The sequence below is a fragment of the Peromyscus eremicus genome, chromosome 22 (genome assembly GCF_949786415.1).
Source record: "Peromyscus eremicus chromosome 22, PerEre_H2_v1, whole genome shotgun sequence".
Classification (NCBI taxonomy): Eukaryota; Metazoa; Chordata; class Mammalia; order Rodentia; family Cricetidae; genus Peromyscus; species Peromyscus eremicus.
The window spans coordinates 31218559-31238286 of record NC_081437.1 but is presented as its reverse complement, the minus strand read 5'-3'; the positions used below and the strand labels follow the sequence as shown (position 1 = coordinate 31238286).

The 19728-nt window shown below is 41.0% G+C and overlaps 1 protein-coding gene across 3 annotated transcripts in view; it reads right to left on the bottom strand.

The window, feature by feature from the left end:
- Rad51ap2 (RAD51 associated protein 2) overlaps window positions 1–19728 on the bottom strand; it is an 80434-nt gene that overhangs the window by 27266 nt on the left and 33440 nt on the right. The window lies entirely within an intron of this gene.

The window sequence follows — 19728 nt, the reverse complement described above, 5'->3', positions numbered from 1 at the left end:
ATACTTGTGTGAGGACAAAACTGAGAGCTCTCTATATTAGCCAAGAAAGGAAAGAAGATGTATTTTGAATGGTATAAATTACTAGGTCTTCCATGGTATTTAACTCTAAAGGAACAAAGTACATGTTATCCTACAACAAAAGCCATTTGATTTGAGAGTGCCAGGAGAGAAATCACCATTCCAGCTGAAAGCATCAGGGAAGGGTTGAGGAATAGGTACCATTTGGGCAGACCATGAAAGAGAAGCAGAGCACTAAGAGAGGATAAATGATCTCTAGACAGAGGGAGTGCTGTGAACAAGAACAAAGATTGGAACGTACGCAACGTACATTTTTTAAAAGGATGCATCAGCTATAGTAAGGGGAGGGGGAGAGGAGAGAGGGGGGGAAGACCATTTCGTTATGGAAAAAAAAAGATCATTGAACCACAGAGAGCAAGTTCGATCATCATCCTCATGACTCAGTATGTAAGTAATGGGACTAGAAAGCCGAGTTTGCAGATGACCAAGTTAAAACATTAACTAAAGATAAAGTAGAACCCTAGTCTCAGGAATGGCAGGCATAGTTTTCATAGTGAGAATGTTGAATTTATTCTATTAGTAACAGCAAGAAAAGAGGTATAATAAAAATTATATTGTTCTTTTGTTATAGAAAGTCCCTTTGGTAACTTTAATAATCAGAACAAACTCTTTGGTGCAAAGAGAAAATCCACATACTTTCCTAGAATTCTTTCACACCACTGGATTCCTCCTTACAGCTTTCAAACCATCTAGTAGATACATGCAGGGGAAAAAAACTATTTGAAAATGACAAGTAAAAGATGTTTTATAAACTCCAGATGGAATTTGATCTTCACTCAGATCAAATATGTAAAGACATCCAGGCACCAGGGTGGGCATCTAGCAAGGCAATTCTGACTTCGTGGAGTGAGACTGACTGCATTTCGCTCACTGAGTTTCACAGGGAAAATACAGAGGGAAGATGGGAGGTCAGCATTATTTATGAGAACAAGGCAATAGAGCCAGAGGACTTATCCTGGGACTCTTGCTATGAATTCCACTTAGCTCTACAGGTCTTGTGATCATTGTCAAGATGTTCAGACAAGACACACAAAAAGCAGCAGAGAAAACAGGTGGAGTTTATGACAAAATAATACAAGGCATCCTCCACAGTGAGCATGAGCAATCACCACAGGGACCTGACTTGGTGACTTTTCTATTGCTGTGATAAAATATCCTGACCAAAGCAACTCAAGTAGCGAAAGGTTTACTTCGGTTTACTGTCCCAGGGAACAGTCACGGCAGCAGGAGCTTGAGGCAGCCAGGCACATTGAATCCAGTCAGGAAGCAAAAGGACATGAGTGTCTGTGGTCAGTCAGCTTGCTCTCACTTTTATATGAGTCAGGATCCCAGACTAAGGAATCATACCACCCACATTGGACAGATCTTCTTATCTTAATTAACTAGATCAAGAAAATTTCCCCCAAGCAGGTCCACAGGGCCATCTGCCAGGTGAGTCTAGCTTTTGCCAGGATGACAACTGCCACAGATTTTCACAGGACCAAGGCAGAGGGAAATCACAGAGTAAGAATGAACAATGGTCAAAAGGACTATTACACCAACCTAAATATTTACATAGGCTTCATGCTATTTCTCAACATTTCTAGACTAGAAAACTTGCCTGCGTTTACCTGTTCAGGTCACTGACAGGCCCATTTTAATTATCTGTCAAAGGAAGACCAATGGTATATATATTTTTTAACACAGAAAGCCTCCTGAGCTGAGATAGCCATCTTATAATCTCTCCAGAAGTTCAGAAAATCATGTATCTACCCAGGGCCAAAGGTACAACTCAAATTCCATTCTCTTCATGAGTAATCAAAGCATTAGATTATGAAAGTGAGGTCTGTCCTGATTGATCTTCAAGCATGCTGATAACAAACTACCTAACAAAATTCATATTCAATATCTCATTTTAACCCAACAATGCATAGAACTGAGGTAAGGGCCTGATCCAAGTTAGAGAAAGACCAGGACTCTAAACCTGAAGCCCATCTAACTCAAAGGTAGTTCAGGGGCTGGAGAGATGGCCCATTGGTTGAGTGTGAGTGCTGCCCCTGCACATGACTTGAGTTGGTTCCCAGAACCCATGTTGGTTGGCTCACAAATGCCTGCTAAGCCCTAAGCACTAGGTGGTCCGGCCTCCTGTGGGTAAAACTTACACTCATGTGCATATACAAGTGCACATAATTGAAAAGAGTGATAAAAATCCATCTTTAAATCGGTGCTTCCACACAGGCGATGCACTTTCTTCCTCAACCAATAACAAACTCCTATTTCACTCTTGATTTTTTAACTTACTCCATCCAACTTTTAACCAAATCTTATCTTATCTTCTGTTCACTCAGATGTTTTACATTTCAATATTCACTAATTTTTTTCTTCACTCAATTTATCTCTTTTTCTGACTTAAAATGCAACCTATAAGCATTTTACACTTCAAGAAAACAATGCTTACCCGCCCTTGGAAGATTCCCCTTCTTTACTGACCCTTACATTAAAAGCTGCTGATGGAATTTAAATTTCTTTCTTCTTGTTTTTGTACCAGTTATAGATCAAAATGTGTGACAAATCTTTTTGTCCAAGGGGAAATTCATATCTATCTAGGCACTAAGCCAATTGCCTAGCACCTAGTACAGAGTGCATTTGTCCAAAATCATTTATAAAATTATTGAAATCAAGAACATACAGTACCTGTCCCAAGTTGTCACTTACATTCTCATGATCCTGGTCTATCCCCTCCCCACCAAGAACAATTGCAATTAATCATAATTGGCCCTATTGCCTTTCTCTAAGCATGCTCCAGATTGGCCTGCTTATGGAATATTATTTATTCCTTTCTCCTTGCCTAGAAGAATATCTCATATCTCACTTTACAATAAGCATTGAAGACTGAGAAGATGGCTCAGTGACTAAAATGTTTGCTGTGCAAGCTTGAGGATCAGAGTTCGGATCCCCAGCACCCATGACTATAATCCCAGAGATCAAAAAGCAGAGACAGAAGATTCTCAGAGCAAGCTGGACAGCTAGACTGGCTGAATCAGTGAGTTTGGGGTTCAAGTGAGAAACCCTGACTAGATACAGAAGGTGAGGAACTCCTAAGAAAGATACCCAAAGTCAATCTTTGACGTCTACACACACTGGTACTCACATAAAAACAATCATAAAGTTGATTGCACCTCCAGGGTGGCCTCCTTCCGGAGATCTTATTGGTGATCTTATTCAAAGGAGCTAGCTTCTTCCTTCTGATTGTTGTGACACTGAATTGCCCAGATACTTTTCATAATATTTACATTGTGCAATTACACACAGAATCAAAAAAAAATCAAATAAATATCTGACCTCATGGATTATATTAACATGAACAGTGCTTGGGTCTCAAGGAGATCTCTTTCAGTTTTCCTATGCCCACATCCTTTCTCCTGCTGAGAGTTAACTTTATTCTGCCTGGATCAATTTCCACACCCTCTTTCACACTGCTGCTTTGAATACATGTGTATATCTCCCTTACTAAGAGCAAAAGGATTACAAAGTCTTCCTCCCTAATGTTCTGTCTGGTTCTGCAGCTCTAAGACATTTTAATATTCTGCAAGGTGCTATTAAAGAAATAAATAATGTGATATGACAGAGAGTAGCTACGTGGGAGGCATGTGCGGAATAACTTAGTTACTTTAAGAGAGTATTCCAGCAAGATTTCCTAAGGATATTATATTTTTTTCTAAATCATGAAAGAACAAAAGAACGGGGAGGAGGAGGAAAAGCTAGAGGAAGAATATCACAAGTCACACAAAAAGAGGGGGCTCTGAGGTAGGAAAGAGTATGTCATGTTCAGGTAAGACAAGGGAGGTTACCACTGCCATACTGCAGAACTCAAAAGTCCAATGCTATCTTAGAAGAGGAATGTATTATAAGGGAGAGCTTTCCAGGCATTTAAGTCCTGGTATTCATATGACTTATGACATACTGTTAAAACACTCTTCATGGAAGTGCTGGCCATATTTCTGTAATACCAGCAGCGCAGTCTCCTCAAGGCACTGGCTCAACAGCTCTGCCTGCCACGCAGATGTTTCTTCCTCAAAGTTCAATCCGTACCTCTGACTGATGAACCAAGAACGAAGTGTCTTTTCCTCAGTAACTGACTCAGCTTCCTCACTTCCATCATCTCCTGGGCTGACCACCTTAGGCATTCTTACACATCCTTTTGTACACACCAAGTCGAAGCTTGGCTCTGACAGGCTTCCGCCCCATCTCCACTGATGCCACCCAAGAACAGTACATTTTACCAAAGTCAGTCCTCAACTACCAAAAGACTAAAATAGGTCTGTCCCTTTCAGACTTCCCAGCCTTCTCTCTCACGCCCCTTAGAATGATTGCATGATGTCATCCCTATTTAATACTCTGAGCCCTCCCAATGTGTTCAAATTCTCCAGGAAGCACTTAGAGTCACCATAATCTTAGGCCTTATTTTTGAATACTCTGCTGACCAAATCCTCCTCTCAGCTAATTTGTTTTTGTAATTTTTCCACCACTAAAAAACGTATTCCTCCTTTCATTATGTTCAAAAAAATTCTAGATCAAAACTTTGGTTATATGACAATCCTGTGAAGGTATAACCGACCATCCCAAACCAAAATTGGTTCCCCTTCTATCCATTTACCTCACGGTGATTTTTATCCTCATCAATCAACTGTCACTCATCAGTTCCGTCATGCACCATCACTCTGATTCTATGTACACAGATTTTTTTCTTCCCAAATAAGGGGAAAGAGGGACTCAAGCTTCACTGTCTCTGCTAGTAAGCATAGAAAGACACCCCGTATATGGAGAGATGCAATTGATCATTCATTAAATAAAATTATGGATAAAATACTATTAGTTCACACCTGACAAGATGCAATTTTTAAGATAATAAAGTAATGCACAAATCCAACATGTTTACATCGATTCCTGCAAATGTTTCAGTTAGCATATTTAAGCAATGGTTTCTTGCTTTGCAAAATTTTCCATTTCGTTTACTGAAGGGCTCTTGGTGTTAACTGTTCACACTGCCTTCAAAGCTTCATGGAGCCTGCATTTTTAATCAAGAGTAATTGCTAACCTCCATTCTAGTCTTCAGTGCCCATCTAAATTCATGAACCAAGATCTGAATTAGCAAATATGTGGCTATCTCAAGCACTATGTAAAATCAACTTTCAAGAAAAGTGCAACCAAAGGAGACTTTATAAACAGACCTTGTCCATGCTTCTCCAAAACAAAGTAGGGATAAGGAAGCAGGTTCTGGAAGGCCTTTCCACTGGAACTGAAAGGGTTCCAAAGTAGAGACTCCAAACACTTGTGGAATGAATGCCATCAGTAGTCCATCTTAAAAAAATCAAAACAAAAACAAAAAGAAAAAGAAAAAAACTCTCCAAGATTTGGTAATGTACATTTCCCCAGCCCAGACATTGGAAGAAAGGAGGGAGACGTCCTCCAAGCCCATCTCTACATAGCACCTGCTATTCTATGTGGGTAATTTCACCCTGAGCTTTTCATAGTCACATTTGAGGTTCTCATCTCCCTGAAGAATCCAGGTTAGATCAAAATCATTTCTGAAGAAGAAAAGGCTAAATGCTGGCTTTCTCCACTGAATAGATGCTTTGGTACTCTATGTCATTAAATGCATGAGAAAGGCCACCTATTGGAAGAGCAACCAGCTTTTGACCATTATAGGAAAACGCATTTGAGGAGTGGTTTGCTTTGTAGGATCTTTTATTTCTGATCTCATCTGTGTTGTATATCAATAGGATTCTTTAAACTTTTGTTTATATTTATTTTTTGTGTCTTTCACATCATGCATCCCAATCCCACCCATTTCGTGTTCCCTCACATCCACCCTTCCCCTCTGCAACCTCCTCCCTCCTCAAAATAAAACAAAGTAAAATTTAAGAGAATAAAGGAGGGAGGGAAAGGAAGAAAGGAAAAATCTCCTCATGGAAGCTGCAGTGTGACACAGTGAGTCCCGCAGTAAACCCCCTTATCCACACATGTTTACATGCAGGCATTCATCACAAAGAATAACTGGTTTGGTTCAAGGGCCCTGGTCTCTGCTATACCATCTACACTGGGCCCTCACTGGGACTCTTCCTGGACATCCCGTTTTGCTGCCCTGTGTCATGGAGATCCGGCAACGCTGGGTCTGCAACACCCCTCTCCACCCCCATGCTCTAGCAGATCACAGATGGGATGGATATTGGGGTGGGCCAACACTTAACCCTGATTCTGGGCCTCGGTAGTTACAAGGATGGTCAGCCCGCCAGCTCTCCCCTGTTTTCACCACCAGGGTGAGCTCTCCAGCATGGCCCCAACTAGCTCACCTCTTATAATCATGAGCAAGGGGTGGGACCAGTTCTCCAGCTTTCACATACTTAGGGTCAGTTCTTTCACATCTACACCTTCAGGGCCAGCTCTACTATGTTGTCCAGGCAAGGTGCAGGGCCTGCTCTCCCAACATCAACAGAATTTTTAAGAAAGAAAAGCAATCTCATTTTCTGGTATTCTATTTCTCTTTGTAATACTTATTTTTATTGACCTTTATTTTCTTCAAGTATTTTCTTATGTATGTGCATATGTACATGCATGCCTACATACATACATGTGTTGCTAAGGATTGAATCTATAGCATTACACATGGTAAGCAAATATTCTACCAATGAGCTGTCTTCCCAGCCTCTTTTTACTTTAAGACACAGTTTCACTAAGTTACCAAGAGTGACCTTGAACTCACTCTGTAGTCCAGGCAGGCACTGGATTAGTGATCCTCCTGCCTCAGCAGCCTGAGTAGCTGGGATTACAGGTCCATAACACCAGGCCCTTCAGTTTTCAAGGATTTTCATATTATTGTCAAAAAGAACTTCCCAAAATAATGGAAATACAATAGAAAACAATGCAATGGAAAAATATAATTAAAAATACTTAGAGTTAACATTATTTTCAATTTTTTTTAGAATTTCATATATGAGTTCACTATATTTACATCATTTCTACTTCTCTCTCTTCTTCTTCCAACTCCTCCCTCCCCAAGTCACACCTTTTTTGATTAATGACCTCTTCTTCTATAATTATTATTGTCCCATATAATATTTATGATATTGTATATAGTAATGCATTATTATATACACATACTATTTATACATATATATGTATAAAACCTACTAGTGTTGTTCATATGTACATTCGATCCATTTGGTGCTGCTTATATGTACACCTGCTTAGGACTGCCCACTTGTGATTAGATAACTTATCAGAAATCTCATCCCTGAAGAAAACTGATTCTCTCTCCTCCAGCAGCCATTGACTGTAGTTCTCTGCCCTCTGTTATTTGTGCAGCCAATCCCTGCTGTGGGATGTTCTGTATGGCAAATGTGTTGCTCTGATTGGTCAATAAATAAAACACTGATTGGCCAGTGGCTAGGCAGGAAGTATAGGCGGGACTAACAGAGAGGAGAAAGGAAAGAACAGGAAGGCAGAAGGAGTCACTGCCAGCCGCCACCAGGACAAGCAGCATGTGAAGATGCCGGTAAGCCACGAGCCACGTGGCAAGGTATAGATTTATAGAAATGGATTAATTTAAGCTATAAGAACAGTTAGCAAGAAGCCTGCCACGGCCATACAGTTTGTAAGCAATATAAGTGTCTGTATTTACTTGGTTGGGTCTGAGCAGCTGTGGAACTGGTGGGTGACAAAGATTTGTCCTGACTGTGGGCCAGGCAGGAAAAGTCTAGCTACAAATCCCTAATCTTTATATTTTTGCATATAACCTGGAACATACATAGAAGCCAGAAAGGGGACAAGAAGCTTAGCATTATTCTTTTAGTGAACAAAGAGAAATTAGTGAAAAAGTCTAAAAAGAAAAAAAACATGAATGGGAAGCATATTAAAATGAAAGCAAATACATGAAGTTTTCAGTTAGTTTATGGAGACTAGACTCTGGAGACAATTTGTACAGACCTTTGGTTTAGTGGACACTAAGTCAATACATCTGCATCTCCTTCAATAATCAAGCAGCTAGCTTTAGTACCATGTGTATGTGGTGCACACTCAATAGCAGTCATCTCCCTCAAGAACTCCAAACCAACTCCTGTGTTCCCTTGTCCTTTCAAAACGCAAAATAAGAACATAGTGCCCATGACAAATTCTTGATGGATTTAAAATATTAAAATCTCATGCAAAAAAATTAAATCACATTATGAGGAACACTGAAAGATGATTATTAAAAAAGAAAAAAAAAGTCCTTGAAGTAGTTCTGTGCATGAATACATGAGTCATTTTCATGAGTGGTATTGACTAGGGGCATCTCTATCTCTTTTCAGCACTTCTACCAAGACTATTGGAACTTGAAGTCAAACTTTATTGTCCATAACTTCTTGTAAGCAGCTTTATTGGGTGATACATCTGCATAATCGCAACATTCACTCACTCTGAGTTTAAAATCCCATGAATCACAACAATCAACTAAGTTAAAAATGCAATGAATCTTAATAATAAAGCACAACCACAGGTCGATTGTAGATATGTTCACCCCTCTAATCAGATCTCGCTGCTTGTTTGGAGTTACAGTCTATCCTTTCCTATCTCAGGCAATCCTTAAACTACTTTCTGTTCCTATAAATGGAATCATATAATAAATATGGAGTCTTATATCTAGGTGCCTTTACTTTACTTGCTGTGTGCATGTGTGCATGTACATGTGTGTGTGTGTGTGTGTGTGTGTGTGTGTGTGTTCCTATGAAATATATATCTAATATATGCTCAAATGTGTGCACATGTGTTCACAGCTACACATGCAGGCACAAAGGCCAGATGATGTTGGGCCCTGCTCTATAATTCTCTGCCTTATTCTCAAAACAAGATCTCTCTCTGAATTTGGAGGTAGGCTGGTCAATGCTCATGATTCTCTTATCTCCACCTCTCACAGCACTGGGCTCTAAGCACACTCAGGCAAACCAGGTTCTTCTGAGAGTTCCAGGAACCAAACTCAGTTTCTTAGGCTTGTACAGCAGGTGGTCTTACCAACTGAGCCAGCTCTTCAGTCCCTCATGTTGTTTGTTTTTGAAGCTCAGACATGAGGTGGCCTGTGGGCAATTCATTCCTTTTTGTTGCTGTATATTATTCTACTGTTTGAATATCCTTATTTTGTCTACCAATTTACAAATGGATGGCTACTTAGGTTGTTTAGTTTCTGACTTCGGGACTATTGCTGCTGTGAACATTCACTCACGAGACTGTAGGTCACATGTTCTTATTCTTCTCAAGCCAATACATAAAGTCAAGTATGGGGTTGTGTGCTTTTTATGTTTTACTTTTTGGGAAACTGCCAAACCCTATTCCAAAGAGGCTGCACCATTTTTTGTTCCCACAGCACATTTTCCACCTCTTACAAAACACTCGTTATTCTCTGTCTCGTTTGTCAGGAACATTCCAATGAGTGTGAAATGAGAGCTCATTATGGTTTGCATTTGTGTCTCCCTGACAACTAATGATGTCAGGCAGCTCTCACTGTTGTGGAGTTTCAGCTCCTTCCTTTACAAACTGGGAGAGAAACAGCTAAGGAGTGATTTGAACATTCTCAACATCTAAGGAGACAGCAAAAAAAATTGGTCCACAGCAATTCTGAAATTTAATCACAAACATAGAATGCATCCGTTGGGTCCTTAGCCAATGCTTCTATTTCTGTAAGAAGCAAAAAAAAGTTTAAGGTTACATACCCCTTCCCAGTATATTAAGCCTCCTGTAAGTGGAAATCAACATGTGTATCTGTCACCACACTCTGAATAATTTTCATTTACAATTCTTATTGGACGTTGTGAATAATTGAAGGACTAAATGAAACACGGATGAATAAATTAATGTTGAGAGATGTTAAAAACATGACGTATCTAAGGAAATGCTAACAGTGCTGTGAAGACCTTACACAAAATAGCTTGCAGAATTCTACTAAATCCCCTGCATCAATGGGCAAAATGAGTCATTTCCTCTTGTTCTGGGACTGAATGAATGCCCACTCCTGTTTCCCAGGTGACATCTGTCATGCACCTTTGTCTCATCCACACTGCCTCCCCTGCCCCATTTCCTCTCCCTGCCATCATCTCGTCCTTTACAACCTCCTCTGCCCAGCCTGTATTCTTAAGACACAGTCCGAGTTACTTTGCCAGCCTTGGGCTCTGTCACATATTAAGTGGGTCTTATGGGGCAGGTAAGGATGTACAGAATGATAGCATGTCCAGCCTTATAGGAAGGCTTCCTTCTGGGTTCAAATCAGTGACTTGTCCAGTTCATTTGCTTCAGACTTCATACATGTGATCCTGGCCTTGCAAGGCCTCTGTCAGTCTAAGGGGAGGTGCACAAAGTAGGTCAGGAGCAACCACATATGAAATTAATTGCCCCTTGCTTGAGTAGCATCCTACAGTCAAGTTTCCTCAGAATCACTCATGCTACTGAGTGTGTCCCAAATCCTCCCCTTTTTTATTTTTATTTTTCCTTTAGAGCCACTACTTGGAAGAAAAATACTAAAAACCCTTGATATTGAGAGAAGTCCAGTGTTTTCTGAGGTTGGTAAACTGAGGTTCCAATGAGAAAGGAACCCAGCCAATCCCTGGAGATAATTCTGTTCTTGAACAAGGCAATCCAGACTCAAGGATAACTCACTCCGCCTGTTCACGGGCACTTTCACAAATATTCACACGGATTAATGCATCACCTCCCACTTGGCATGAGTTTACAATTTGTTAAGAGCAATTGCAAATTAGATTGTGACAGCAGATCTGTCTGTGTGGAATACCATGCACTCTCCAACTTCTGGAAAGTGTAATGCTTCAGACAGGCCAATGTAAATACTGCACAGAGTCACATTATGCTTCTGGCTTACTCTAACTTGAAGGGCATATTGTAAGTAGTTTAAGAACGACCTCCAAGTCCTTTTAACAGCTCATCTGATAGGTTTTGAATGCCATCAGGTATAATTTCATGTTTGCTATAATCAGTGACCTTTCTTCATCTTAAAATGACCTATGAGTTCTGGGAAAGAGCAGGAGACATAAACTTGGTGGAAATTCCATTACCTCCTGTTATGCAGTGCCTGTAGTCATATCATTATATACGTAGGTATATTTAAGTTCCATGTAAACTTGAGGCACAGTTCTATATTTTTGTAGACATTCCAGATGGCAAAACACCTAAAAAAATCTTTAAATAATCTTTTAACCATGGCATAAACAGTTTTTGCTGGTATTCCAGAAACCCACGCATTTTATTAGCATATGCCTCCCTGTCATATTTTAACAGTCCCTAATAATAACCAAAACACATAGCACATAAATAGCATTGATAAGCTGAGCCAAAGAATAATGTGGAGAGAAGTTGCGGTGTGGGTGTGATGACAGGAGCAGTGAAAACACACTTTCCGTGTGAGCCTGACAAATCCCCTCATCTCCCTGAGCCACTCTTCCCAATCTTTCAACAGAGGTGTCACGAGAAGGGTTTTCTGAAAGCAAATCTGGGGTAAAGGGCCTGTATGCAAATGGTTTGTTTAGAAAATGGTCTCAGCAGGATAGTGGTGGTGCACACATTTAATCCTAGCACTTGGGAGGCAGAGGCAGGTAGATCTCTGTGAGTTCAAGGCCAGCCTGGTCTACAGAGAGAGTTCCAGAACAGCAGGGGCTACACAGAGCCCCTGTCTCAAAAAAACAAAATAAAATAAATAAATAAATAATCACTAACCTAAAGTCATGATTGTAACAACTAGGCTAATGCAATCTGAGTAAGAGACAACTGACTGCAAAATTCATCTGAAGTATATAGGAGTCTTCCTATCTCAGATTAAGCCAGTCATCTGTTTTCTAGGAATCTCAGCTCTGTAGAAATCAAACAATGCTCTAAAGAGTCAGTTCCAAAAGAGTATGCTTGAGTGAATAGAGAGGGTTGATCAAGGGGAACTAAAGTAAGGCACAGACGTTCCAGCACAGTTGAGAACATAGGGAATGTACGAAGTCTAACAGCACATACAGTGCTCAGAGTAGTTCAAAACACTCACAAGAGACCTTAGCAACTGACTGTAAGCACCACCCTTGGTGACAGAAAAGGGAAATGGACACAGGTCAGTCTACACGTGCATGTGTGCAGAAAGTTAACTACTATACAGTAAACGTTTGTATTGTGATCTGCTTACTCCATCCTCCACAAGGAAAGCCTTACGCTCTGAAGCACACAGTCCCTAGTCCCTCACCTCTAACAGAAAGTACAAATCTTGGTTTTATATATGCAGTTAAGTGTGACTATTTTTGTCTGCTACTTACAGGGCACAAAACTCGTCCTGCTAACTTACTACTTTTTAGTTGGGTTCTCCATCTCTTCCCACCTTGACTGGTTTTAGTCCCTTTTAGAGAATATACTACTTAATCCAAAAGAAAAAGAGAGGGGTGGGGGAGGTTGACAAGCGGTTTTATGAGGAAGAAAAAAAAAAAAGCCAGATCAAGGAGATGAAGGAAAGAAACAGGCCCAGCTGATTTTTCCAAATTGCATGCTCACCTCCTCAGAAGAAACCTCATAGCTAAGGGGCTGCATTGAGATGCTTTCAGCCTCTGAGCAAAGCAAAGGCCAGAGTCTCTGAATGAGCTTGCAGTCAAAACTGCAGAGATAGCATTCCATGGCAATCAAGGTGAGAAGAGAGAAAGAATGTAGCTCTGAGATACTTTTAACCCAATTAAAAAGTAGTAAGTTAGCATGACAAGTTTTGTACCCTGTAATTAGTAGACAAAAATTGTCACACTTAACTGCATATATAAAATGTGTTAACATCACATATTTCTAAATAATTACTTGGTTATTGTTATAAAGTCTTGATTTAAATGGTTTTTTTTTTTTTTCAGTCATTGTCAAATTTCTGAATTAGTGGCCTGTCAGGTCTTTCTTACCATGGTAAACAAGACTTTGTGACCACAAGAGGCCAAGTGTGGGGTGCAATCCTTTATCTGCTACTATGGCCATGCCAAGTTAATGTTTTCAATCACAGTTGTCAAAACAATCTTAAGCTTCATTTAATTAGCTAATTCAGAAAGTATCAGCGTTCATTCATATGCAAAGAGGACCTACTGTGTGTCAAGGAAAGTGTAGAAGCTAGTCCTTGTGAATAGGAACTCGCGGTTCTTGTGAACAAAAACTGACCTATGGACTGGTGCATACCAAGAGGTAATCTCGTAAATATAAAGCTGAGGTGTTACAAAGCAAGGACACAGAGTGAGTGAGACTGGAGATAGAGCTATTTTACGTTTTCTCATGCCAGTGAAGTGATATCTGCTTAAAAACCCCACAAAGCCATGCGATGGGAAGGAAGAATTAAAGCGGGAGACCAGAATGAAGAAGTGAAGCAGTCTCACCGGGGAAGAGCAGGTGTCTATCTCAGAGGGATGAAGAGGGCAACAGAGTAGCAAAAGACCGAAAGAGTAAGGAAAGGTGGGAGGGCTTGGGTTTAAATTCTTGTGATGCCATAGTAAGTCTTAAAACACAAGAAGCCACTGCAGTGGAGATGGGAAGTGACTTGGTCAAATTCACAACCCGGAAACTGTAGCATATCATGTGGTGCTAGGTTTCAAGTGTGTGTGTGTGTGTGTGTGTGTGTGTGTGTGTGTGTGTGTGTGTGTGTGTGTACATGGGATGGAAGTGGGGGAGGCACTTGTGTGCAAGTGTGTTTGCAGGCCAGAGGACAACCTCAGGTGTCGTTTCTCTGGTACTGTCTTCTTTTTCTTTCTTTTCTTTTCTTTTTTTGGACAAGGTCTTTTAATGGTCTGGAATTGATAAGCTAGACTGACATGCCAGTCAGCCAGGGGAATCCACCCATGCTTCCATTACAAGCATATGCTGCCATGTGTGTGTGCGTTTGTGCGTGTGTGAGTGTTGCACATGTGTGTGCAGTTGCATATGAGTGTGCATTCCTGTAGCATCAGAAGTCTTCTACCACTATCGACCTTTTATTTTTGAGGCAAAGTCCCTCAGTGAACCTCTGGTTGGCTAGCACACTCCAGGGTCCTCCTTCTGATGCCAGCCCTCGCATAGGAGGTTCACACTGCTGGCTGCACTTGGCTTTTTACACAGGCACTAAGGATCACACTCAGGTCCTCATGTTTACAAGGTAAACACTTTCCAACTGGCCATCTTCCCACCCCAAACTGTGATCTTTCCAAGACCAGTGTCAGAACTACTAGATTTTTGTTAAATGCGCACACACAAACAAGTCACTAGTCTCCACTAACCTTGATTACTAGAGTCTCTAACTGTGTTTTCAACACTCTCCAATGACTCTTACATGTGCACCCTGAGCTTAAAAATGGCTTCTCTCTGGCCGGGTGGTGGTGGCACTCACCTTTAATCCCAGCACTCGGGAGGCATAGACAGGTGGATCTCTGTAAGTTCGAGGCCAGCCTGGGCTACAAAGTGAGTTCCAGGTTAAAGCTACACAGAGAAACCCTGCCTCAAAAAAAAGAAAAAAAAATGGCTTCTCTGATGATTTCCAAGGGGTCTGGTACTGTTTAGGCTTAGTAAAAGCTATAACTACTCACGGAATACTGACTCCTTCTACCCATCCAAAAAAAGTTCTTTTTCTCACTAAATAAAAGAAACAATTTAGATGCAAATATCCTGGTCTCTTTCTCCACTGTTTCCTTCTAAAAGTCCAAAGAATAATGTAATAATTTCACTGACAGCTGGAAACTCTCCAGGTAAGCAGTATTTTACAAATGAATTCAGCTACAAAGCACCGTGGAATATGATTTAACTTTTCTTAAAAATACCAACTTTCCTTGTTACTATAATACTGTTTAAACTAAAACAGGACTCACTAGACTTCCTGTGCTCATGTTTCCACCAGCATTGGCTAGGAGGCAAGTTAAAACCATCTATAGCAGCAAAGTGGTTAGTGAAAACTGAAGAAGCAAAAAGCCAGGGTCACATTCGGGAGTAGGGGTGGGGGCTTTACACACAAGAGAGAACGGGTTCTGAGTTAGTGTAGCAGAATGAGACCAAATACAAAAAGGATAAAAACTGAGTCAACGTGGGCAGCTTGGGGGATGGCTTGGCAGGTAAAATGCTTGCTGCTAAAGCATGAGGAACTGAGTTTGAATCCCAGCACTCACATAAAAAGCTGGAGATGGGAGCCCATACCTGTAATTCAAGTGCTGGAGAGACAGTGACAGATAGACCCCCGAGCTCAGTGGCCAGCCAGTGTAGAGTAATCGGTAAGCCCTGGTTCAGTGAGATGTACTTACTGTCTCAAAAAATAAGATAGAGAGCAATTGAGAAAGATAGAACATCAACCCTCGGTCTACATACACACACACACACACACATGTGCACACACACACACACTTGAACATACACATAAAAGAACATCTCAGCTGTTTTTTTAAGCAGGCACAACTGAAATTTATAAATAAGAGATTTAAGAATTATGAAATAATCTTTCTACTATATTCGGCAACAACCAGGCACTCAAGCACTGGATCAAATTTGAAGTCAAAAAAAATTAAAACATATATGACAAACTTATTTAGATTTAGAAAGCAGAGCCTGAATGTCTACGTCAACAACATTTGTTTTTAAATCATCATAATGAGTGAAAAGGAGGCCAAATCTATTTCATAAATCATCATAGAGAAGTATACATGGGACAATTTGTTCGGCGTGATACTCATATGTGTTGTCCTCCAAGACACCATATCTGGATTACTATTATTATAAATTCAACAATCATTTGTAGAACGTTTGCTTCACTCAGATATTTACAAAAACACAAAGTAAGGGTTTAGAGTAAGTTCACATAATGTAATAAGAATTATATGTAATGTATTTGCTGCTTAACATTGGCACAAGACTATTTATGATGTAGAACCAGGGTTAGACAGACCAAAGAAAACTAAAATCCAGGAGTATGTACCATAGTGCTGGGGGAGGGATGGTACCAGCATTCCAAAGCCCACCCCACACCATATTAAACTACATAGGTCTAGCTCAGTCATTCTGCTCTGGAGCTCCCAGGGCAAGCAGAATGGTTTCCTCCTAAAAAGTGTCAAGCCCATATGGTTAATTATATAAGTTAGCATGTAAATTAATATAAAAGTATCGTGTGTCATGGATATCCAAGGCCTGAATTTCCAAAGCATTCATCAGCAAATACTTGCTTACGTGTCAATATTTCTTAGACTTGATGCTATAACAGTTGACAATAGACACAAATCATTGCCCCCTAGAGTGCACATTCAAATGAGGAAAGTTAGGTACCAAAGATGATGAGCAAATGAAATACTGTGAATAAAGTGAGTCCTTGGAAAGGCACAAAGAAAGGGTCATAAGGTGCCTAGCCTCGTTTGCTTTCCTGTGCCGTGATGAACACCATGACCAAAGGCAACTTGGGTAGAAGGCTTTATTTGGCCTACAGGTTACAATCCATCATAGAGGGAAGCCAAGGCGGGAACTGAAACAGAGACCATGGAGGAATGCAGCTTCCTGGCCTGCTTCCCTTTGCTTGCTCATACATCTTTCTTACACAGGCAAGGTCCATCTGTCCAGGGATGGCCCTGCCCACAGTGGACATCAATCATTAACCAAGAGAATGACCCCATAGACACCCCCAGGACAGTCTGATGGAGAAAACTTCTCCACCGAAATTCTCTTTCCAGGTGTGTCTAGGTTTGTGTCACGGTGACAAAAACTGTGGCTGGTGCCACTGCACAACTCCAGGGAGAAGACACTGGCAGTGCAGAGGGCGGGTCTTGGAAAGGTGTGTTTGGAAGGTAGGTCTGTGGAAGGCTTTCTAAACGTGGAATGAGAGCATAAACTAAGACAATGATGATTCCTAGGACTCAGTGTGGGGAAAAGGGGCCAGCTAAAGAAACCCACCAGAGCTAGTGAAAGAAACCCACCCCGGCCCTGAAACCAGAGCTAGTAAAAGAAACACACTCTGGATCTGAGACCTGAGTCAGTGAAAGAGACATTTTAGTCCTGAATCTAGAACCTAAGAAACATGCCCTTCCTGATCCTGAACCAGTGCCAAAGAAACACACTTTGTCCCTAGAATCAGAGCCAGTGACAGAAATACACCCTGGCCCTAAAATTAGAGCCAAAAGGCTAAAAGGGAATAGTGAAAGAAACACAGTTCCGCCCTGAAATCAGAGCCATCCCTGCCCCTGATCAAAGAAATTAACCAATCCCTGAGCAGGAAAACTAACCAATCCCTGAGCAGAAAAAAATCTTCTCCCTGGAGAAACTCTGCCCCTAAGAAGCCTTATATAAGCCCCTCTATCCGTTCAGTTGGTGATTGTGCTTTCCCATCCTGGCAGAGGCAGCCACTCTCCTGGACTCCTCCTTTCCAAATAAGTTTCTTTCTCAAAGGAGTCTTGAGTGAACATCTTCATTCGCTGGCACAGAATAGAACCTTGCTGAGATGTCCCTTAAGGGGACTGAGCAGAAAAAGCCTTGCCGAGATGTTCCCTTAGGGGGGCTGAGCAAGGAGGAGCAGAAAAAAAGTAACAACTTTTCTGCAGGAGCCAGAGGAGATTGCTACATTTCCGCAAGGGTTTCCCCTTTAGCAGAGAGAAGCGAAAGAAGCAATATCTTGGGCCAGAGAGAAAAAGCGGGGCTCTGCTGGGGTGGGGGTGGGGGACAGAGCAAACCTCAGCTGTAACAACTCCCTCTAGGAGAGGAGCAAGATTGCTATATCCTGCAGGGAAACCATTCCCCACAACATCCCAGCTTCAGGTATCACCTGACTTCCGGACAAGTCAGGATACCTTTCCCTGCAGGGCTGAGCTATATTATTGTAGCTCCAGTCTCCAGAGCTGTCCTATTAAGGCTCTAGGTGTAGCCTGGCGTCCCGACAAGTCAGGAAACCTTTCCCTCCAGAGCTGTAACACTCTACTCAGTGTAGGTATCCTCAGGAAGAATCTCACGGGGAGAGGATGAGTCCTCTGTTTCCAGGGCTTGACATCCCGTGTTGGGGTGTGGGAGTGTCAATGCCACCTTGCCAAGTGCCATGTTTAGAAGGGTGCATATTCCCTCCTAACTCAAAATTCATTTCCTTTCATTTTGAGGAGCTCTCCATTGGCCTGGTTTTATACATTGGAATTGATTTTCTCATCACTGGCTTAGCATGTGTCACCCAGAGAGTAGCTAACTTGCTTCTGTTTTGTTAAAGGCTGAGTTAGGCCAAACCACCGTGGGCGGAGGTCATTTAAGTAATGAAGAGGTTGAGAAGGTGGACATTGTTCCAGGTTGCCTTCAGGAGGGCCAGCTGCCAGACAGCAGAGGAGAGGGTCAAAGGACTGGCAGGAAGGAGGCTTCCCTGTGAGTTCACACTGATCACAGTCCCAAACCACACTGTTGTTGGGGTTTTGTTTGTTTTACTCTTTGGGGGGCCACCACCCAGCTCCCAGATAAATACACGGAGACTTACTCTTACTTATGAATGCCCAGCATTAGCTTGGCTTGTTTCTAGCCAGCTTTTCTAACTTAAATTATCCTGTTTCCCTTTAGCTATGTTTTGCCTCTGCACTTTTTACCTCTCTTTATTCTGTGTATCTTTCTTTCCTTCTTACTCTGTGACTGCTGTGGCACTGGTCCCTGGCATCCTCCTCTCCTCCTTTTCTTGCTCCTCCCTCTTCTTGTTCTTCCTAGATTTCTCCTTCTATTTATTCTTTCTGCCTGGCAGCCCCACCTATCCTTTCTCCTGCCTAGCTACTGGCCATTCAGCTCTTTATTAGACCATCAAGTGTTTTAGACAGGCACAGTAACACAGCTTCACAGAGTTAAACAAATGCAACATAAAAAAAATGCAACACATCTTTGCATCATTAAAGAAATGTTCCACAGCAGAAACAAAAATAACACATCTTAAACTATTTTTCAAAAACACCACACAAGGTTTAGAACGAGATTTGAAGAGAGAAGAAAGTAAAAAACCAGGAACTTCTTTGTCGTGATCTTCAGGGAAGACATTACCAGCATCCAAAGTGTACCCTTGACTGTGTAAGCAATCCCTGCAGTATTCTGGGTCTACACTTTAACATTGTAGTCATGGAACAATTTTAAATCTAGATGGACATTCTCCTCCTAACTGGCCACTAAAGTGAGTAGGGCCCATGTTATTATTCACCTCAATTAGTATGTGATTAGTATAAAAGAAATTACTTTTAATAAATTTTTTATAATTTTATGTTATAAAATTATAAATTATATAATTTATAATAACTTCATAATTTACATGTTACTAGAAATCAAATAAATAAAATGGTTAGTGAATTTATTTAACATCATATTTTGAGAGTCTATTTCTGGAAAATAGAAGCAAACCTAATTTTAGGGATAGAACAATCTCTAGTTTTTAAAAGAAAGAACCTTGGTCAAATTGTAGGCTGTCACTTTGGAAATCAGTATGGTGGTTTCTTAGAAAATTGGGAATCAATCTACCTCAAGACCCAACGATACCACTCTTGGGCATATACCCAACTATGCTCATAGTAGCTCAACTATGTTTATAGCAGCATTATTCATAATAGCCAGAACCTAGAAACAACCTAGATGCCCCTCAACCGAAGAATGGATTAAAAAAAAAAATGTAGTACATTTACACAATGGTGTACTACTCAACAG